This window comes from Cornus florida, unplaced genomic scaffold (genome assembly GCF_030987335.1).
Source record: "Cornus florida cultivar Cherokee Brave unplaced genomic scaffold, ASM3098733v1 CherokeeBrave_3.0.0_Hap2_Chr10, whole genome shotgun sequence".
NCBI classification, from domain to species: domain Eukaryota; kingdom Viridiplantae; phylum Streptophyta; class Magnoliopsida; order Cornales; family Cornaceae; genus Cornus; species Cornus florida.
In genome coordinates this window covers 113,983,389-114,007,908 of record NW_026775580.1, presented here as the reverse complement: position 1 = coordinate 114,007,908, position 24,520 = coordinate 113,983,389, and the positions used below count along the sequence as shown (strand labels likewise).

The 24,520-nt window shown below is 32.7% G+C and overlaps 2 long non-coding RNA genes across 2 annotated transcripts; one reads left to right on the top strand and one right to left on the bottom strand.

Moving 5' to 3' along the window:
• Positions 1–15,421: 15,421 nt before the first annotated feature.
• On the top strand, positions 15,422–18,243 carry LOC132277325 (uncharacterized). Its single transcript, XR_009471012.1, has 2 exons — positions 15,422–15,718; positions 15,831–18,243. It is a non-coding gene; the product is annotated as an uncharacterized LOC132277325 (long non-coding RNA).
• A 2,229-nt stretch (positions 18,244–20,472) lies between these two features.
• LOC132277326 (uncharacterized) lies at positions 20,473–23,565 on the bottom strand. The gene is made up of 2 exons (XR_009471013.1): positions 22,837–23,565; positions 20,473–21,386 (listed from the first exon to the last, which is right to left on the bottom strand). It is a non-coding gene; the product is annotated as an uncharacterized LOC132277326 (long non-coding RNA).
• Positions 23,566–24,520: the final 955 nt, after the last annotated feature.

Sequence of the window (24,520 nt, the reverse complement as noted above, 5' to 3'; positions counted from 1 at the left end):
TTTTCCGTTAATTTTTCCTTTTCGAGTTCGGGTTTTTGTCACTTTGTGTTATTTTAAGTACTCGGGAATAATTTTACAATATGAAAGGATAATCCCTCATTAAACTAGTAAAATGAGGTTTAAAACAACTATTCTAGTTATTCCAGGATGCTTGGTGAGGTTCTATGGTTAGCAGATACGAATTCCCAAAAATGCCCTTGCCGGTTCAAGGTAAATTCTGACACTGTTCCACTAAAACAACCATAACTCTCAACATGAGTGGAATTTGGAGATGGGATTAATCTTATTGGAAAGATAACTTAAAATCCTTGAAAATGGGCTTGAGAATGACCCTATTTGGTTTCGGAATGAAGAAGTTATGACTATTCAAAGTTGTGTGCTCAAAACTGACAAGCTGATAAGGGAAAAATACGCACTGGAAGACTTGAACCGGTTCAAGATTCCTGAACCGGTTCAAGATGGGCAGTATGCCCACTCGAGAACCATTTCCACCCCTTGAACCGGTTCAATTGGGGCTGAACCGGTTCAAAACACCTAGAACCCTGAAAATACCCCAGAAGCTTAAAATCTTGAATTTTTACATATTTGCACTACTTTGGTCCTTATGTAACCTTATTCAAAGCTCAAACCTACCCCAAATCTTTCATTTGATAGTATAAAAACATAATTAAACTCTCATTCATTCGAATAAACCAAACACAAGCCCAATACATCATTTAAAGACCGAATTACATAAGTCTCAGTTTATACAATTTTCAAAGAATTAAATACAAGAATGAGACCTCCATGGCCAAAATTTACATGGCTTTAATATAAACAAAATGGAAGTGAATTCCTAACTACATCAATGTCCATGGATGCACATCATTTACCGGTTTGTCTCTAACTTCCTGAAAAATGTTAATAATGATAGGGTGAGCTCAACAGCTCAGTAGAGAAAGCTTAAATTATATTCCTAAAAATCCCGAGAACCACAACCAAAGAAGAGGAGAATAAGAAGAAGGGATCATGAAAATGTCAACATAATATCAAACATTAATTTCAATGAATTCATAAATCGTTTCAACACATGAGATGCAATTGCCCACGTCTTTCTTTCCAACTCAAATCTCATCAAACCTTTCACAACCATCATCTCACTTCTCAACCCAACTTACACCACCACATCAATTCATTTCTTATCCCTCATTCACTCATCATGAGTTCAATTTCACAATCCCCAGGAAAAAATATATGAACTTATTCCATTAATCATCAAAATATCATTCATGAATTTAAATCAATATCATCACTCATGATATACAAAACATAAGACAAACATATAAGCTATACTTTCACATTTCAACATGGAAAATAGCATATTATGCACAATTAGCATAAAAACACATTAACTACATTTCAAACTACATAATCAACCATATATCATGCTTGAACACCACATCCCAACACTCTACAAAACTAAGCAAGCTACACAACAACAAGATTTCATTTAAGAACATGCATAGAAGCTCACTAAAACCATATGACTCATAATTTAAACTTCCCCTATCTCAAGATAGCAACCCAAGCTCCAAACTCCAAACTCAAATTCCACCAAAAGTTTGCAATACCAGTACCAAAACGTAACCCTTGCAACGATCTACACTTTGCTAACTCCGGCTTAAACTAAATCCTCTTTAGTATGAAGAAATTTTAAAGAGAAGGGAGAGAGTAATATAGAGAGAAGAAGAAAATAGAGGAAGAAAGAGCTTGTGGTGTGTGTGTGGTCCGAAAATTGAAAGAAGAAAAGAGTGGGTCAAAAAAATAAAGCCACCCTCATGTCCCTAGAATTTTCTAGTTGGATCCATGAGTCAAAATGACGAAAATGCCCCTAAAACTTATTTATAACTTCAACCTTGCCATAAAATATTACCCTCCATTTAATACCACTTATACAACATACATACATGTATATAATTACACATACACATGTGCAATGTTAATAACGCCCCTCACTTAAGATGAGAAAACCGAGAGAAGTTCTCAAGTCCGGAAATCGTCCCGACCTCCAGAAATTCTAAAAATGATACCGTTACTTCTAATTGACTTAAAATGATTAAAAATACACTTCTAAAACCCTCGGCTAAAAAAATGACCAAAATGCCTTTCGGGACCCGTATGGCACGCAAAACAAGGCAAGAGTTAAAATAATCCAGAAAAATCGAATAAATTCCAAAAATTAGAAAATAGGAAAAATCGGTAACATTACAATTTTTGAGATTCTTTCTTTTGAATTGACAACATCCTTGTGAAGACCGTGTCATTTTCACACTGTCATTTTTTCGACATTTTTTTTTTTTTTTTTTTCGTTTTTCATCTTTTTCCCGATTTTGGTTTTCTTCGTGTAACCTTACCTTTTGTGCTCGGATTTAGTTCCAGTTTTGCATGCATCCATGGTATTTAATTTCTATAATAAGTGTATTTTTTTACTTTTGTAGAAAAGTATGCTAGTTGCTTATTTTTTTGTAAAGGGTATGAATGCATAGTTTCTTCGGAAACATTTTTAATTTTTGGGGTTTTAGTGTAATTAAATTTTGTAATTAATTTTTATCTTAGGGACCATTTTGTAATTCAATTTGGAAGATATTTTGGTGAACAACCTTTTTGTAATTTTTGAAAAGTGTGATAAGAGTCGCATTTTCATTGGTCCCCTTGTTGTCATCTCACTGGTTCACACTTGGGAGCCTTGGATGATGACATGTAGAGGGTGATGATTCACCCACTTATTGACCTAGGATAGGTGCACTTGTTGGCTGGGATGGTTGATAAGTGTAGGCTTACGATTAAGCCTATACTGGATGGTTGCATTAGTGACAAATGTAGACTCTAAAATTTGTCTTACAATTTGTGTGTGTAAGAGAGGTAGTGTATGTGCGTGTGTGTTTGACCAATAAGCTTAGTTAGTGGAGGAATACATCTTTTTTTCACTAACTAAGCTTCTTCCTTACAAAAAACCCTTAGCCACCATTGAAGGAAGGTTAACCTAGGCTTAAAACCTTGGCTTTGATCTCCTTCCACTCACATATGACCTAAAAGCTTGGAATACAAAAACTTTGCCTCACCTTCCATTACATAACCCTTGAAGGAATTCTTGAAATTCCTTTACTTCCCTTGGATTCAAGAGGAACAATCCTCTTGTGAGGTAGGGGGTGATATATGTTTATAATCTTAGTGTTTTAAATATTTTTGTAGCTTAATATAATTTTTATGTATATCTTTAACTTAATTTAAAAGTTTGTTGGTAGTAATACCTAGAATGAAATTAAGTTAAGACATAATATTTGGAATGACAATGACTTGATCTATAACTTGTATGAATTAATTTCTATGTAATTATTCAATTGATTTAATTAGGCTAAGAAATGATATTAAATTAGGCCTTAACTTAATCTTCAACATATGTTAAGCTTACTTCATTTGGATATGTTTTAAAATATTGTATTTTTCATTAATTTGATTTGTAAACTTCTATTTGTTGATGTTATAGTTGTAATTTATGTTTATTCACATTATGAAATCGATATGTGATTTGGACTTGTTGTACGTTTACATAATTGGACTTTATATATTGATCTCGTAGATGTAGTCATGTTGATACGCTTTATGAATTTGACATATTACATGCCATTATAGTTGAGAACTTAGAACATGTATTGTGTGTTTTCAAAATTTTGTTGTGCATGATAGATAGCTTATTGATTAGTATATACATGAAGATATATATATATACTTTTGATGCACAATTTGTTGATTTTGAAAACTTGGGATGTCATTTGTATGACTACGGCTAGGGCTTGGCTCTAGTACGGGGGATAAGAGTTCCCCCTACAGTCTAGTGCGCACATAGGTAAGGTTAACCATGGGCTAGTAACTCGAAAGTAACTCTGCATCGGTTTGATTCGATTCGATGTCCAAGTATATCCACTTTTGTTGATTTCGCATTTTAAATTTCAAGTTGATAACTTTGAGAATTTATACCTTTTTGCGATGTTTTTGACTTTCCAATTTTTTTAAATATATCCACCTTTGTGGATTTCGCATTTTAAATTTCAAGTTGATAACTTTGAGAATTTATACCTTGTTGCAATATTTTGGATTTTTTAATTTTGTTAAATATATCCACCTTTGTTGATTTTGCATTTTAAATTTCAAATTGATAACTTTGAGAATTTATACCTTGTTGCGATATTTTGGACTTTCCAATTTTGTTAAATATATCCACCTTTATTGATTTCGCATTTCAAATATCAAGTTGATAACTTTGAGAATTTATACTTTGTTGCGATATTTTGGACTTTTCAATTTTGTTAAATATATCCACTTTAGTTGCTTTCACATTTTAAATTTCAAGTTGCTAGCCTTGAGAATTTATATCTTATTGCGTTTTGTTGGATGTTGCAATGTTACTTACTTGCATAAATATTGTGATTTATGTTGAATTGTTCTAATGTAGCTTATGAATGATCCTATTGACTCATTTGGAATATAGACATTAGGTGGTATGAACCACTTTAGTTAATTTTGTACTTTTGTTTCCAAGTTGATAATATTAAGAAGTCATAACTTGTTGTGTTGTATTAGATATCCCAATGTGGTTTAATTAAGTTAACCTTGTGATTTATGTAGATGATGTGCTAAAGTAGTTTAGGATGATCCCTTAGTCTCATTTTGGATATAGACGTTAGGTGGCATGAACCACATGGATCAATTTATATTAACTTGCAAAACTTGTAAAACTTATGTTATACGCATGTCCATTTCCTACGAGTAATGTAAGTTACTCACCCCGCTGAATGCGATTTGTTTCAGGCAAGAAGGCGTGGTTTCAGGACGTACAACATCCCTAGGTTGTTTTGTTAATATGGAGTACTTCTAATGTATTTTCGCTCATATGCAAGTGTTAGCATATTTAAGTTTTACTTATGAAGTTGTAATACTTAGTTAGGTTCAATATGTCGTTTTTACTTTGAAGTATATAACGTGTACCTAGGTACACTTTTTGGCACTCATTTTATATGTATGAGGTGTGGCTAATGGTCAAACAACACTTCGTTTACATTTGTGTACTTTAGTATTGTAAATTGCCCTTGGAAGCAATATTGTGAAATTTTTTAGGTTTGATATATGATATTTTGTAATTGATTGGTAATGAGGCCTTAAGTAATTGCAACATAATTCAATATGGAAATTACGCTTCTTGACATGCTCATACTTCTTTAAATTCCGATTTTTAACCTATGCATGAGGGTAGAATGAATCTTATAGGTTACATTGCAGATTTTTGAAGTTTAGCAGAATTTTCTGCAGTATCCGAGGTGTTTCGGATGACCGAAATACCATTTCAGTCGACCGGTGGCTTTTTAAAATTAATTGAACAGTAAAAATTCATTTTCCAATAGCTAATGTACTGTTTGGGTCATAACTGGTTGACTGTTTCTTCATTTCAGATGATCGAAGTGATTTTTCCTCAAATTCTAGATTTTTGGTGAGTCTGGGTTCATTTCGGTCAACCTAAATGCCTCGGACACACCTGCCTTTTAGTTTCTGTATCAGCTTTGTTGCTCTGATTTCAAACGGTCATATTTTTTTCATTTCCGATCCAAATGGGGTCATTTTTGAGCTTAAATTTAAGAATTTTGAGTCAGCTTTCCAATGGTACCAATACCATTCTTAGATTCAAATTACAATGGGAGTTCTTAATATTTTAGTGAAATAGTGTCGGATTTTGCTTGAACCCGTAATGGGCATTTTGTGGGATTGTTGGACAATATTCTTAGATACTTTTAGAATGTTATGAAATGATTAGATTAAGTTGCATGGACCTCATTCGACTTTCTTGGAGTTAAATTTTCCCTTTTTATTTGTAATTTGACCATTTTATCCTTGATTAACGGAGTTTTCCTGTTTTGACCCTCGTTTCCTCTTTTGTTCTCTTTGAGTTCCGTGACTTCATGGAAGGTCACTTTGGTATCTTAGAGGTGATCTACATCTCTAAAGACCTTGGTTTTTTTTTTTTTTTTTTCACTTTCGTATTTGGGATCCGTTATCGGATCAAATTTCGGGTCATCATAGGATGCACTGGCTTGAAAAATCAGGGTCGTCATAAGTGGTATCAGAGCTCCTAGGTTCAAAAACCTTAGAACGACGGGTTTTGGGTGCATATTATGTTTTTGTTGCTATGTTTTACGTGTTTATATGCTACTTGTTAACATGTTTTGGTATTATAATATGTTTACGTGCTTGTGTGTTTGGAAGCTTTTAAACATTTCCCTTTAGTTGCCTCACATGATGGTATGTGACATGCGTCTTCATACCTATGGTTTTTTTTCACATATGTTATCATGCTATGTGTTTAGGTGCCTCTTTTTAACATGTTTGATGTGAATTCATATTTAAGTGCTTATGTGGCAATTTGTTTAGAAGCTTACCTTATTCGTCTTAGCATGTTGTATATGTTTATTTGTTTTAACATGACTGTATAATGCATACATTGACGTGCTATATGTTTCATGTACTCACGGAGTGAGTTATTTTCGGTCATGATAACTTGTGTTATTATTGACCTCATTTCTTTTTTCACGGTTATAACGTCATGGTCTCGACTCGTAGAGAGTCTTCTCATCAGGGCTTAGGTGAGCATAAAGTTACAGTCATTGTCTGGTGGAATGAGACCTGGGCCGTGGAGGCACCGTTTCATCTTCTTTTCCTTCGTGGCTTCATGACATGGTCATAGGTTGTCTGAGGTGTTGGTATCATAATTTGGGGTTTTGTGGTAACCTTGACGTGATGACATCATTGAGGTCTTTGTTTCTAGCGTCATGGGGCGATGAGTCAGGGTTGACTCGAGTCCTTCCTTGGGGAGTTAGGAGTTGGCTTTGTGAGCCTCAACGACCAGGTTCTCGTGTCTTGTCTTCTTAGAGTGATGATTTTAGGATTTGATAGGTATGTTTGCTTAGGATCCTTCTTGCGTTTCCTTAGATAGCTATTACGAGCTACGGTTGGGATGTGAGCGGTTCCGTATAATTAATTGCGTTGGTGCAATTAATTACTCTCCCTTGTCCTTGGAGGCTTGGGGCATTGTGTTAGGGTTCTGGTAGAATCATGTAGAGTTCCCATCGAACTCGTCGGTATCTTGGATAGAGGGTCTTCTTGTTAATGTCTCATAACGGGTAACAGTGGGGCTATCCATTACGTTGTTATCTTATTTCATGTAGTGTTGGGATTCCATTTGTGGTAGGAGCTGGTCTTGAGAAAGAGTTACTGGTTCTACTTGCATTAAGGATTTAAGGCCTTAGGCCCGGTGCCTATGATATTGGTATCAGAGTTTTGGGATTAGCTATCCCAACTCTCATAAAATGCCTGGTTCCCGTAATGGTAATAATTATTTTCGACATTGATGTCATTTGTATCGAAAAATTGGGGCAAGTTGTGAGTTAGTGCCTTATACTGTCATGCTACCGTACCAAGTTGTGTATTGTAGGCGAGTACTAGTTGCTGTCTAAGCTACCTTATTAACGAGTAAGTGTGGGTGGGCACTAGATGTTATCGTTGTTACCACGCACTTGAGTACGTTGTGGGCGGGTTCTGGTCACTACTCTTTCTGCCATGTCACTTTTGACTAGGGTTCTTGTTTCGACGTGTCGTTGTCTTGGGGATACTTTTGGTGTTTGAAGTTGGGTTAGTTCTCGGTCCGTTTTGAGAGGTGTCTCTCAGTTCGTGGTTTCGTGTTCCTTCTTTTGATCTTAAGGTTTTTGGAGTTGTCCTTTACCACTTTATGATCGGTCCTTTGGTCTGACCTTGTGTTCGGTCCCAGTTTGGTTTTCCTCAGGGCATTCCTGATTTCGGAGACGAAATCTCTTTAAAGAGGGTAGGTTGTAATGACTCGGTCATTTTTCTTCCTTTCCATTTTCTCAAATTATATGGATTTTCTTTTTTCGTTGATTTTTCCTTTTCGAGTTCGGGTTTTGTCACCTTGTGTTGTTTCGAGTACTTGGTAATAGTTTTCGAGATTCTTTCTTTTGAATTGACAATATCCTTGTGAGGACCGTGTCATTTTCACACTTTCATTTTTTCGGCATTTTTATTTTTTTTGGTTTTTCGTTTTTTTCCCAATTTCGGTTTTCTTCGCATAACCTCACTTTTTGTGCTCGGATTTTGTTACGGTTTTGCATGCATCCATGATATTTAATTTTCATGACAAGTGTATTTTTTACTTTTGTAGAAAAGCATGCTAGTTGCTTACTTTTTTATAAAGGGCATGAATGCATGATTTCTTCGGAAATATTATTTATTTTTGGGGTTTTAATGTAATTAAATTTTGTAATTAATTTTTGTCTTAAGGATCATTTTACAATTTAATTTGGAAGATATTTTGGTGAAGGACCTTTTTGTAATTTTCAAAGGGTGTGACAAATGTCACACTCTCATTGGTCTACTTGTTGTCATCTCATTGGTTCACACTTGGGAGCCTTGGATGATGACATGTGGAGGGTTAGGATTCACCCACTTGTTGACCTAGGATAGGTGCACTTATTGGCTTGGATGGTTGACAAGTGTAGGCTTAAGATTAAGCCTGGAATGGATGGTTGGATTAGTGACAAGTGTAGGCTCCAAAATTTGTCTTACAATTTGTGTGTGTGAGAGAGGTAGTGTATGTGTGTGTGTTTGACCAACAAGCTTAGTTAGTGGAGGAATACATCTTTTTCCACTAATTAAGCTTCTTCCTCACAAAAACCCTTAGCCACCATTGAAGGAAAGCTTAACCTAGGCTTAAAACCTTGGTTTTGATCTCTTTCCACTCACGTTTGACCTAAAAGCTTGAAATACAAAAACTTTGTCTCACCTTCCTCTACATAACCCTTGAAGGAATTCTTGAAACTCATTTGCTTCCCTTAGATTCAAGAAGAACAATCCTCTTTTGAGGTAGGGGGTGATATATGTTTATAATCTTAGTGTTTTAAATACTTTTGTAGCTTAATATAATTTGTATGCATGTCTTTAACTTAATTTAAAGTTTGTTGGTAGTAGTACTTAGCATGAAATTAAGCTAAGACATGATATTTGGAATGACCATGACTTGATCTATAACTTGTATTAATTTGAAATCATTTAAAGTTGTTTTGAAATCTAGAGAAATTAATTAATTAATTTTATTAATTTTTATTTATGTGTTGCTTTGATTTAAATTAAGTTTTGTAAGTTAGGTCTTGATGCGATCTTTAACATATATTAATTTTAGAATATTTGGATGAGTTTTGAAACTTAGAGATTTTAATTAAATGAATTAATTAATATTTATTTAATGATTCTATTGATCTAATTACGTATTTAACTTGATATATGTAATGACCACGACTTGTTCTTTAGTATATAATTACTTTGAATCATTTGGAGTTGTTTTATAATCTAGGGATTTAATTATTTTAGTTTAATTAAATTCTATTTAATTGCTCTACTTATTTGATTATGTTTTTGACTTGATGTATGTAATAACCATGATATGATCTTTGACATATAATTAATTGAAGTCATTTGGAGTAGGTTTGAAATCTAGAGAAATTAATTATTTTTATTTAATTAATTTCTATGTAATTATTCAATTGATTTAATTAGGCTAAGACATGATATTAAATTAGGCCTTAACTTAATCTTCAACATATGTTAAACTTACTTCATTTGGACATGTTTTGAAATCTTATATTTTACATTAATTTGATTAGTGAACTTCTATTTGTTGATGTGACTTTAATTGTATAATTGAAGTTGTTTTGATAATTAAATCATGAAATTAGAACTTGATTTATAATTACATAAGAGAACTTTATGTATTGATAATATAGTTGTAATTTATGTTTATTCACATTATGAAATCGATATGTGATGTGGATTTGTTTGTACGTTTACATAATTGGACTTTATGCATCGATGTCGTAGATGTAGTTATGTTGATACGCTTTATGAATTTGACATATTACATGCCATTATAGTTGAGAACTTTGAGCATGTATTGTGTGGTAGATAACTTATTGTTTTGTATATACATGAGGATATATATATATATATATATATATATATATATGTATGTATGTATATACATACATATACACTTTTGTCGTATAATTTGTTGATTTTGAAAACTTGGGATGTCATTTGTATGACTACGACTAGGACTTAGCTCTAGTACAGAAGATAAGAGTTTCCCCTATAGAATTCGGACTGGCCCAACCCAACCCGATTTCGAGTTAAGGTTGAGCCAACCCTATTTCTATTGGGAGGCAAAACTATTTGGATGGTTCCTAAAACTTTTTATTTTATTTTATTATTATTATTAAAAAAACAGATGTAATGTAAGTAGTGACTTTTATGACACTAGAAAGCTTAACTCATGGCTTTTTCACACACACAAAAAAAAAATATAATTATAAAATTTGAGCAATCCGTCATCCATGTTTCACAAATATCTTATAGGAAGTATTTTTTTTTTTTTGTTTTTCTTGTAACATTTACACTGTCTACACACACATTCACAATCTGACTTCAATCACAGGTACATATTTATAGCTTACCTTTATATAAATATTTATATAAATCTTTTTTTTTTTTTTTTTTTTTTTGACACAACTTGCTGAATTCGTTATATCTTTTTAAGACAACTTGTAAAATGGTTATGATTTCGAAATCATTCAGTTTTAAAAATGCAAATGATCAGCTGTTAGTTACCTAACCATACCGACCTTTTCTTCTTGTAATGGAGTTCATTCAACTTCCATACTAATTTCAGACATAATCAAACTCGCATGTTGCATATGCATTAAATTGTTGTACCAATGTCCACAAACAACACATTTCATCAACTGTCTCCTCGAGTCCATTACTACCCAAATTTTGGTTAGAAATTGAAATCCTATCTATATGTGTGTATATATATATTTATGCGTATTATACACGTATATATATGTATTGTGTTTGACTAAGAACACCATATACGGGCCTTAGAGCAAATCATGGAGTGTTTTGGGCTCCAAGGCCCACGGTGTTGAAAATATTTTGGTCACATAATTTGCATATTAAACCATCTGCCCACTGAAAATGGCAAATTATTTTTGAGAAAGTTGTTGAAAAAGCATGGTTAGTAATTGGGAAAGGGAAAGACAAAGTTGTGGGTTAAATCAAACGGACAAAGCCACTTTCAATCATGTCGGGCATGTGTGTCTGTGTTTGGATAGTTTCAGTGATATACTGACAAAAGAGTACATGAATTTCCATACGATTGTCCCCCGACTTGTACACGTACAAAATTGCTTCTCATTCATAACTTGTTTGTATTTTGGGTATACCACAGGTATATATGTATTTACCTCTTATCTAACCCACTCTTACTTTTTACTGTCTATTTTTAAACTCTCACCTCATTCACCAGTTAGGAGTATATATTAGGTGCCTCACACGTTTCAAAACAAAAATTATGCTCCGTATTAGTTGAGACTTGAGATTAGTATTTAAAAATAAGTGGGATCAATTTCATAAAATTGTATATTTCTATTAGTTGGGCATGCATATAGCATAGTGAATATCTTTTTCATGAGTTGAGCTGTATTATTTTAAAGTTTGAACATCTTATAAATATTTTGTTGCCTGAATGATTGCGTTGCTCCTGTTCCGTTTTCACGAATCTATATTCGAATCTTACACCCTCTCTCTCTCTCTTGTAACAACATACTGACATTCTTGTTTAACAAGAAGAAGAAAAAAAGAAAGAAAGAAAGAAAGATTGAACACCTCACCATTATACGAAGCAACTAATGTTCCCTTTTTTTCTTAGTATTAGTGGTATTGCTTGGCTCTCATCCTTCTATTAGTTGACAATAGTGATTAATTTTGACTGTACATGATATTTCACTAAAATATTTTCTGGATGATAGATGTAAAATCTATATGAATGGATCATAAGTCTCACCTTCTTCAGGTGAGACTTATAAAAAAAACATAATATATATGGTTAGAAATAACTAGCTGAAGATTCTAACCGAGTCATTTGTGGCCACGCGATGTGGAATCCACACTAATTTCACATGAATTAATTAAAATACATCCAATGGCTAAAAATGAACCTGTTAGAGTCTCTGTTAATTGTTTTAGCTTGAGAATCATTTTCGTTCATAAAGTAAGTCTTGTGAGTACTTGCTTAACTCAAAACTAAAATAATAATAATAAAATTTATAAATATATATATATGTATGTATATATATTTGTAAAAGAAATATAATATAAGTGTTGTAATCTAATGGTATTTTTTATATATTTTAAAATAAGAATTCCAAGGTAATTATTGTCTCGATAAACAGAGACAGATATAAAATTAGAGTATGAGTTTACAAAAAAATCTATATTTATAAAAAAATATATTAAGCACTACTTCTCCACAAACATTTTTATTATTTTTCAACAATCTGCACTAATAATACGTGTGCCAAGTATGTGGAGGAGGAAACTGATGGCAAGAGAAAACATTAGGGAGGGTGGGGGAAATGTTTTCTGTTCCTCCCGGTCACAACCGTTTTACTTTTTCGTGGCAAAAGTTATAAAAGAAAAATAATTTAGTAATTACAACTATTACTACAAGAATTCAAATTATTATCATATTCTCTATCTTTTCATTTGTTAAAGATAATCATTGATGAGGATAAGTACTGTATCCTCTTATCACTTTTCTCCTCAAAACAAATAGTCTTTAGTGGTGAACCAAAAAAAAAAAAAGTCTTTAGTGTTTTCAAATCAAATGATGATTAGGTTAATGGAAAAGACATCCTAAATCAGTGATTGCCAGCTAACTTACACAGCAACTTCCATGGCTCTTAACGTGTCCATCTTTTCTCTTTTCCACATAGACATTGGTATTTATACATATGCGTACTCATTGCCCATGCTTAATTAAATAGTTTCTGTATATAATTATATTGAGAGGACTACATGTATTGGGTGAAATATTATAAATATATTTTAATACGGAGGAATTAAATACTTGTATGTATATTCGGTGATATATTACAAACGATGAATTAAAAATCTATATTTATCTCTTTATATATATATATATATAATTTTTTTTTTTTTTTGTGTAAATGGAGGGTATGGGAGTCTGCTAGTATCGAGTAGAGGATAGAGAGAGAAGTTAGAAGTTAGAAGTGGCAATGGCTACAACAGCCATACCCGACAGGGCGACCTCCTTCCGGGAAAAACGGGGTGCATGTCACTTTTACACACGAATCCACGGTAGGTTACGCTCACATGCCTCCATGTGAGAACAAGAACAAAATTTCATTTCATTTAGGACTAATTTCATTTTAATTTAAGCAAATAAAACTCATTCCAACTCGCATTGACAGAATGTGTGCACACTTTTCACTTCACGCACAACACTTAAATATTCATTTCTTCTTGTTTTACTTCTAAAAAAATATATTCATTATTATTATTATTTTTTTCACATTTATTACTTGACTTCACCTCTTCAATATTGTATAGGACTTGAATTTAACTTAAATTTGAGGAGTTTGGCATACGCCTTCACCTATTCTCATTCCCCTTAGGATCACTGTTAAATAGAAGTAAAATGATCGGTGAAAAACAATGCCTCATTCATCATTTGATTCTTCTTTTATGCTTAGTTTGATAGGATGGAAGAAAATTAGATGAAATGGAAAGAGAAAAAGATAAATAAAAACATCTACAGAGAAGAGATTGTGTCAAAAAAGAGATAAATAAAACATGGTTAAGAAATATTGTGTCATTCCTTCTTTCTGTTTGGTTAGATGGAAGAGAAAAGAATAAGACAATGTCTTATTTTGTTTGTTACTAGAGAAGAAAAGAGTTTAAGGAAAGTTTTGTAATTTAAAAACATTTATAATAGTCTTATCTTTCTTCTTTGGTGTCTTCGCCCATTTTTGGAGGATAAAAAATTGTAGAGGAGTCATCCGTCCTCTTTTTTCTTATCTCTTGTCTACCTTTTTTTTCTTCTTTCTTGTCTACCTTCTACCCAACAAAGATAATTTGTTTCTTTTTTCTCCTCTTCCATCCACTCTTCTTCCTTCTTTTTTTACCAAACAGAGCATTACTATCTCCCCTTACTAAAGAAAAATATAATAAAGTCTGTTTAGACAAAAAAGTATTTTAAAAAATTATCTTTTATTATTCTATAAAAAAAAAAAAAAAATCACACTTTTTAGAACTGAGCTTTCAATCAATATTTTTGAGAAACAAATAAACCAAATAGATATTTGTAATTGTTATGAAAAACAACTGAACTAAACAAGTCCATAATCTTTTCTCCCGTTTGTCTCTTTTCCCTCCCCTCAAACATGGGCACTTAGGGCTCTAGTTGCCTTTTCTATCATTCTCAAAAGTACACCATTCACCTTATTAGGTCTAAATACGAGATATTCTACTGTTCTATGTAAATATGGAATGACAGATGTCATTATGACATCATTTTTCATTAACATAAATACAATTGAATATTAAATATTATATATTAAAATTAATCCAATCAGATTCTTTTTGATCCGTGAAAATTGAATTCAATCCCATCAATTACTTTACAGATTGGATATGATTAGGCAATAAAAAGAAAAAACAAAGAACAGACCCAAAATTTACTCATATCCGATCAACTCCTGCTGGTGCTTGGGGATGTGATTTTAATTATGTTCTCATACAAAGAACATATACAAAATCATGGTTCGGCGTATTAATTGATGGTTCGTAATTACTTTTTAAGAATTCGACATCGTTACCTATCTATATTAAATCGTTACCTATCTATATTAAATCATTAATTTATATCAATATTTATCTGAATTCATTACATCAGTAATCACAACTACAAATCAGGCTCAAAACTAAACATATTTCACCATAGAAACTTTTGCTCTAATTGGTTTTTCTCTTTTAGAGCAACAGTCAATTTAAAGCATGTGATCAGTTGAGTGTGAGTACGTACTTTATCACAGTAAAAAAAGAAAAAATTGAAACTTTGCAATGCAATTAGGGCTAAGGCGCGTAGGGGGTGGGATTTCGTCCTTTATAAAATGGACAGATCTGGGGTGGGACCCTTACTGTGCCCCCATTAGGGTAACTTTAACCGTCGGATCCGGCCGGTTGCATCCCGGCCGCACATATTTTGATGGACTTTATAGGTATGTCAGTATTATACAATTGTGTTTTAGGTTAATGGGATGAATTGTAGTCAGCTTTTAATTAATAGGTGGAAAAAAGGGTAAAGATTCAGTTTTCTTATTCTTCTTGGGATTGGTGGTAAAAGACCTCAATCGTTCTATAAATACTGCCCCACTCCCCTTCCCCTAAACCTACACTACACCCCATTTTCTCTCTCTATACAAATATATCTCTCTCCCTGTTTCTCTCTCTAGAAACCCTGTTAGGGTTTGAGGGTGAGATATGTATGGCAGCTTTCACCCATCATACCCAAAGATAGAGGAATTGGTTGTCTTTGTATTCTTCCACAGCTTTCTTGAACTGCATCATCAATATATCATACCTGATTCAGTAGTTGCGGTTCAATAAAGCTGTGGGAAGATACAGAGAGGATCAAAGAAAAATGAAAATTTCAACATCAGATTTGGTATTATTTGCATGGTTTCCTGATCTGTCCTATATATCGGTAACTTGTAGAATTCTTTTTCACTATTCTCTGAATCATCTGATGCAATCTTGATAATTCACAGTTTTTCTGATTACAATATACTGACAGTGGGTAGAATCTTCATGTACAGTACTATAAGATGGGCTGATTTGTGTCATCTCTATTGGTACTTCATGGTACACCATAGCGTTTGATATGGGGGAGATCCAATAGATTTTTTTGCAGGTACATATTGTGGATGTTTACTTTTAATTTTATTTTGTTTTATCAGTCTAATTTTCAATGAAGAGTTACATAATTTTTTTTTCCTCCAAACTTCTACTGATTTGATTTGATTTAATCTTATCAGGTAAACAGAATTCTTGGAATTGGTTGAGTTAAAGTTTGGTGATTAATGTAAACAATGATCAGTTACATATGTAGTCCTTTTTTTGGTTGATTTAATGTGTTCATGTTGTCAATGCTAGCAAAAAGAATTATTGGAGTTGTTTTTTACCATGATCAGTGAGTGATAATCTGTTTTATAGATGCCGTCTATGATGCAATTTATTCTCTCATACACACACCCCTACCCAGCTACAAAATATCTACTCACTTAACAAATTAAATTTACCCTTCAAATATATATATATATATATGTGGTAAATTTTCTCTCCCCTCCATGAATATATACAAATCCAAATGATGGGAAGGATTCAGTGAATGGCTATGACTGTAGAGGGAATATTGGTTAATTCCTTTGTAAATGATATATTTTTGTCTTTCTTTTCATATTCTAATGCAAGGTTTTTCTTTAGGTTCCATTGCAGCCAAAAGATGAACTGGCTCAGGTATGTGCATGACTACCATCAAATATTCCAAAATAACATGTCACCAACTCCTTCATCTAGGAAGCAATTAATTATAGCTGTCATTTATAATTTAGAAAAGAAAGAAAGCTTAACTCAAAGCATGTGTTACTCCATAAGTGAGCATGACTGAAATTTTCACTAATATTAATTTACCAGTTTTGTGCATTTTTTGTGGGCACAAGAAGAATGAACAATTTCCTTGTATTGAATGTTACATGGACAACAAGGGCTGGCATTGCCTTTTCTCCTATGGAACTCCCCACCAACTTATTTCAACCAAATTTTAAAGCCATTCATATGAAACCTACAAAGTTTAGGTAAAGCTTTTTATGAAAAAAGAATATAACATAACTATCTGGTTAGTCTGACAAACTAATTGTTCTTTTCACCTCGGGATAAAAAAAAAACCCAGTTGAACTTTAAAAGTTTTGCAGAAGAGAAACTAGTACAAGAAAAATTAGGGTTTTTCTTAGTCATAGTAACAACAACTATGTTGGAAAAAACTGCTGGTCTAGATTACTGCAAGAAACATATGGTTGTCATGTTATGACTATGATGCATGCATTAAGATCAGATTATGGGCTTTGTTTTGTTCTTTTTTTTTTTTTTTTTCTCAGTAAACATGGTTTTTCTGTTTGGATTCTATTTAAAACATGGTTTTTCTGTTTGGATTCTATTTAAAACATGGTTTTATTAAGAATCATACCAAGACCTGTGCCCAAAAAAGGGGAAAAAAAAGAAGTTACTTCCATAGAAAGCTTTGTGTTTGATTACAAGTATTCTGCATTAAGTGGCCGTTTGGGTGTTTGTATATTTAAACTTGTATAGCTGTATTTACAGAGGCGACTGGGATGTAAACTTAGCTGGATTGGCAGAGCTCTAACAGCAGCAATCAGAATCCATACATGGGCCACTGTTTATTGTTTTATGAAGATATGAAGATGTTACATCTTAATCTTCTTTTATCCTCCCTTTGATAAGAAGAAGGGTGGAAGGAAAATAGGAGGGAAAGAACAAAGTTTCTTTATTCGGTAAGAAAGAGACACAGAGAGGGGAAAATAGGAAGGATAACTCATCCCTCCTTTACAAATATTCATCCGCTCAATCCGCCCAAATTTGTGCGGAAGACATGAGAGAAAACAAACGCAAAACCCTATCAAGAAGAACTCCCAATCTCTCCGCGTCTTGCTATCACCCTATACATATACATAGATCCACATATAAATATGATCAAATATAAATATGATGAATTTATGCTATCACTCTATACATATACGATCCACATATAAATATGATCAATCAGTTTATTAATGTCCGCAGTTTTTATACACTGATTTGATTCATGTGATGTTTTTATACACTGATTTGATTCATGTGATATACACATATAAATATGATCAATCAGTTTATTAATGTCCGCAGTTTTTATACACTGATTTGATTCATGTGATATATATATATATATGAGTCGAAGAAAATTGGAAACGAATGAATCAAAGTGGCTGCCAACGTATTCCGGTAAGGACCTTTCAATTGGAGCATTATTTGTTTGATTCAATTCCCCAAGGATGTTTCCAATACCGCTACTCCGGCTGAAACAATTGTAGCTCTTACACAAGCTATTTCTTAACCTTGTTCTGTGCCCCTTTTAATTTACAAGAATCATTTTAATGGAGTGTAGAATTATTAAAATTTACAATGATCATTTCAATTTATCTTTTTCTTAACAATTTGTAATTGACAATCTATGATTGATTAAGGAATGTTGTCCTTTTTTTTTTTTTTTCAAAGGGATGGGTATAATAGTAAAAATAATTTAAAATTATCTCTTTTCTCTCGTAACCAATAAAAGTTCATATTCTCTTTCGTATGGATGTCTCATCCTTCCTTTCTTCTCTCCCTTTCATCTAATTTTCCTTCCTATCAAACGGAGCATTAAGCTCATTACTATAACACACACAAACATATATATATATGTATATGTATATAATGAACTTCTCCTCTTTTCGCTGTAAGATTCCTTAATTAGAGTTTATGTTCTTGTGTTATGATGGAGAAAGCACCAAGTGTTGTTTAAAAGCACCTTTTCTATTGTTTTTTTAGTATTATGTATGGTGGAATAATTTTTTTATCTGCTTTACTTTAGAGGGTCAATTGCTTGATTATAAGTAATAATGAAGGTTTAAAGTTAATTAATTATATGGGATCAGTGTGATTAAAATAATGTCTGATATATTTTTACCTACCACTTGGCCAAGTCAAAAGGTCCGGAATTGTTTGTCTGTTTTGTTTTTGTTATTTTTCTTTTGTGATTGAAAAGCCAAGTGTTGGACATTTCTTAGTTCTTAGTTATTCTTTTTTAGCTAGCTATTCTTTGAAATTTGAAATTTAATTGGCCATGGTAAGCAAGAGAAGTAAAAACAATGTTATAGATGGTTCATATTATTATATATAGTGATATTGTTCTTTTAATAACCTTAATAGTGTCAAAAACAGAACTCAAGGGAAGTTAAATTGCCTCTATTCTCAAGTCCATTTCATGGTAGACAAAGTTCCCATCAATGGTTGTTGGGCACTTTAGATTCGTATCATGTCTTGTTCAATCAACTAAAGCAATATATTAATATTTAAATTCCCAATAGTGACGTGACTCTTCTATTCCTCCAACATATTGGGACGCCATTATTGTCTCTCCATGCCTTCTCTCTTTCACTTGCTATTGATCTATTCTCAACCATGTTTTCTTCTAAATCCATCTATTTTCATATTATTTACACGCACATGCGCGCGCCCACACACACACACACACAAAGTATCGTTGGCATTTATGGATTTATATGTAAACATTTGCATTCTTTAAGGCAATTAAACAAATCCTTGCATTTTGGTACCAAGCTCATGCTTGTAAGGTCATTTGTGAGACAATAATACTTGTATATACTGACTGACTTTCTCATGAATTCATACATCATATATACAGTAGAAAGGATGATACTTGGCCAAAACGTACACTTCATTAGCTGTAGAGTTTGGATTGATGTGATACATATATCAAGTGGTCAGCCATGGCTGATACACATTAAGGCGAAAAACTTGCTTGAATTCTGGGATAAAAAAAGCTATTGGTACCTCAATTAGTTGTGGAGGGTACAGATACATTGGTTCTCCTCTTTCAGTTTTTAGGGCAGACAGCCTTTGGAAATAGTTTCTTCCTTTTTTTTTTCTTTCTTTTTTTTTTTTCGTTTTTTGTCTGTAAGGAAAAATTTATTGAAAGAGAACTGTACAGAATACAAGCAAACAAGCCACAAGGTTTTGAACCCACCAAAAAGGGTACACCAGAAAACAAAGCCTAAACGCAGACTACTATACGTCAAACTCAAAACAGAAGGCGCCAATGGTTGAATAGAGTAGCGACAACTTTGAATTGATCGAAACCTAACAGAGAGCAACCAATTCCTTATTGTGTTTACAGATTGAAGTCTTTTTCCAAATGTTTACAGATTGAAGTCTAATAGGGAAAATTGAACCTCTCTACAAGGAAGAGTTATTTTACCAGTGGCTCATTTTATCTGTCTCATTGAAACCCACAGAAACTGAGTACTAATTTATATAATTGGTTAGTGCACATTCACTAGTACTTGTTGTCTTCTAAAATCTCTTCCAAATCAGGCACAGCCCAGATTAATCTGAGAATGTTACCTCCGCCTGTCATGGCAACTATGTAAGACCCTTTTCGTCATAATTAGATCTCTATATTCCCAATCCAATCCACGTTTGTTTCATTCACTGAATAATCATGGCTAGTAGGACAATTGAGATAATCAAAGTTAAGCAATGACAGAAAACTATATCTGGTTAAATATTTTTGGTGGAAAATTTAAAAAATTAGGTTGAGGGACAGAGAGCCAAATTTTATATAGAAAATTGTCCACTGGAGGGGAAATTAAATAAAAAAAGAAAAAAAAAAGAAAAAGAAAAAAAAAAGAGAGAATTAAATACAGTAGCTGACATAATTTATGCAATTCACCCTACTAGCACAATAATTATTTCATACCACATGAAAGCCGTAATTTGTTCAGTTCCATTGCAGTCTTGACACACTCTTCATTATTATCTAATATGCCAGTCACCAACCATAGAAGCAGAGAATAACATGCATGACATCTAACTGGAAATGCACAACAAGTGTTGGGTAGCGCTCGGCTGATATTTCAAAATCCCAACCAATCAAGTGCTCTAGACTTCTAGTTTAAGAGGTAGCTACTACTTAAAATTATGTGTTCACTTAGATAGTCATAGAGAGAAGTTAGAGAGCCTAAAACCCTGAAAGAAATAATAATAGGGGCTTATTTTAAGCATTTGCATCATGGTAAACAGAACTACCATGCTTCATTGTCTGCCCTATTTAGACTCATTTTTGTGGACCTACCATTCAAAATTGTTGCATTCATTTGGCAAAACATATCAAACACTTCACCTCCCATTTCCTTCTGTGCTTTAATTTTGGGAATTCTTAATGCGCGCAGATTGTGAACTATGATGATTAAAACTGATCAGGGGAGCCAAATATGGTGATGACATGCTAATTCATTCAGCTAATGAGTTATTTATTTATTTATTATTATTTTTTTTTCTTACTTACATTTCAAAGATGATTGAAAGAGAACTTAGAAAACAACAGAAAAGTACAAGAACAATTAAGGTGTGCCTGTGGGCAGCTCAATTCTGAGTTTTTTCAGCTACATATGGTTAGCTCACTCATTGTGTGCTCAACTGGGGAAATCCCAATTGATCAATATTTGCCGAGCATTGCAGCGAATTTCTAAATTATTGATCTGCGGTTAACAATTGAAGTTTGATAGTTAAAAAAAAAAATGATCAACAGAATTAAATTAAGGTAAACAGATAGAATTGAATTCACAAATGAAACTGATCGAGGAGTACATGCATCTCAGAGAGAACACATGTACATATTTACTTTTTTGTTAGCCTTTGCCTTTCCTGTTTACAGATTTCTTCATAGTTATACATTTTTTGCATATAATGGGGGAGAGGAAAAAAAAAAACCCTGCAATTTTCACATTCCTTTTGAGTGTAATCATATGATTGTTTAAGTTTTTGAATATAATGTATGTGCTTGTGTTGTTTATAAGATATACAAATTTCATTTGAAAATTCAGTACTTTTGGATGTTTTCTTTGATTCCTTTGATGATCCTCTTTCAATATTTGAGGTCTTTGAATGCCATCCAAAAGGGCAGTGAAAAATTATATGCAAACTAAAAATTGAAATTTATGTAAGTAAAATATTTTAAAAATTATTCAAAATATAATTCAGGGTTTATCATCAAAATTAAATCTATTTATAAAAAATGCAAATAAAGAAGCTTAAATACCATTCTGACCCCAAATTTAGCTGTAAACTTTGGGCATTAACATAATGTACAATTATGAAAAGGACAAGAATAATTTGTCACATTCCAGAAAAAAATAATAATAATAATTTGTCGATTTTAAATGATTCAAAGAATTTTATGCAATACAAACAATTAATTAACAATAAGTCCCAGAGATCGAATTACCCACACTAAGAAAAAAAACAAAAGGAGGAACAAATAATTCTGTGGTTTGTGGTAACGTTGGACAGCTAATTAAGATCAACAGCTAAACAGGTCTGTCATATTCACAACAGATGAATTTTTTTGTAATGTATTGATATAAATTCCCATATTCATTTACCTCAACTGATGATGGTTGTGATTGTTTTAGAGAAGGGTAAATAATAAATATCTTCTACAACTTATATACGTATGTCTATATGTGTAGAGAGATAGGGGTAAAAAATGCTGGTTTTCACATAGGGACAAAGTTTGACCTTTTTCACAAAAATGTAGGAGATCATTACAAACAGAAGCAAAAACAAAAGCCAAATAAGATTTACTATCAGTTATTGTTGATAAAGGGAAAAAGTAGGGAATCTTCCCTGCAACATATATGTATATATATATAGCTCAGTTTTTATATTATAGTATAATTTTCTTGAGTAATTCAGGCAATTCTTCAACCCAAATTAGAGAATTTAACAGAAAAATTCGGACCTACATCACAATTCAACATCACAACCATCTTCTCTAAAAGAAAATGCAGTAATTCCACTGAATTATCAAAAATTATATAATATAAATCTCTATTTCTAAATACATATATATATATGAAATGGGTTTGAATTACACACCGGAACAAACACAATACACACACACACATAACAGATATATACGACAATTACCTGGCTTGCGTGCAGCAGATAAAGCACATGGTCAGCTGCACCATCTGATCAGAAAAAATCCTGAATTGCCATGTTTTCCCACAGCTTTCTTGAACTTCCATGGTTGATCTCTCTCTAGCCAGAGTGATCAAATTGGTAGAAGAAGTTCAAGAAAGCTGTGGAAGAACATGACAGGATTTGCAAAATTCTTTTAAATTTTCACTTCAGATCTCACACAAACTCATCTTCTTATCTTAATTCCACTATGTAGCTTAGATGAGTGGATTTGGTTGTTGATATATACTGTACAAGAATGACATTTAGAGAGAGAGAGAGAGAGAGAGAGAGAGCAATGGAGGAGTTGAGATGAACCATGCCCAAACAAATGATCATGGACCACACTAGCATGTATAATCTATGTCTTACCAGCTTTATAGAGAGGGGAGGGGGGTGAGTAGGGTTCACTTCACTCACACATGGCGCATTTTACCCACATAATGCCTGCTTTTCTTGTGAGTGCGCAGTGGGGTAGCTTAGCTACAGGCCTACAACAGATGGGTCAAAAAATTAATTAAATAAACAAAAAATGCAACAAATAAATGAAAATTAAAAAAGGAAAAGAATGATAGAAAAACATCCCATGCCCATCACATGCCACCATGTGAACATGATTTCTTTATATTATATAGCAAAATGCAAATTAAAGGTATGGGTGTTTCTATGGTCCCCCAATCGTTATGTTTTCTTCCTCGTCACACGCGCATATTTATTTATTTATCTAACCCATAATATAAATTTTTTTCCCCATACATGACCATGTATTCTAAAGAGAGGTGCACACAAATTCTGATAAGGAGACTTTAGTCTGCAGGAGTAGGAGTTTCTCTTTTCCAACTCATATTAAATAGGCAATGTGTAGTTGTATTGTATCTTTTTTGTGATAGCAAGTGCCAGAGCAAATTGTTGTCGAATCCAAGAAAACTAATTCAACAGATGTGTATAATTAATAAATTTAGCTCAAGAAAAAAAAATTCAAATTGCACTTAAACCCTTGTGTGTTTGGATGAGATGATTTTGAGGGATTGGGAGAGAAAATAAAACAAATTATACAGTTCAAGTGTGTTTGGATGAGTTAAATGGAGAGAAAAGAGATGATATGGAAAGATAGGGAGGTATGGATATCTATCCCTCTCAATACCTTTCTACCCTTATCAATTCAAATATGAATAAAAATTATTATACCTATGTATCCAAATGCACCCTAAAGCACTATCAAAAAGTTACAAAATAACTCATTTATTATTTTTTAACAACAGATACTCTCAATTTATCAAAATAACAAATTACTCCTATGTGACAACCAAACGTTGATATATTTTTTTTACGAAATCATTAGTTAAGGGTAAAATGAGCATCCATAAGGGTATTTTTGTCAAAATCAATCCATGTATCACATGCATTGCACATGACCACTTCGGTAAAAAAATTCCCTACAAAATTTCTACCGCACAGATGAGTTTAGTGCAATTTCACCAAGAAAATCTTAAAATATATAGGCTTAATGTAAAAGCCATTATAAACTAAAAAAAAAAATTAAACAAAATGAGAGGGTTATCATAAACACAATATGTTTGTTTGGAATTTTTTAAACTTGTAAATAAATTATTAAGGCTTGCGGTTTAATGGTATGCATTCTTCTTTCAAA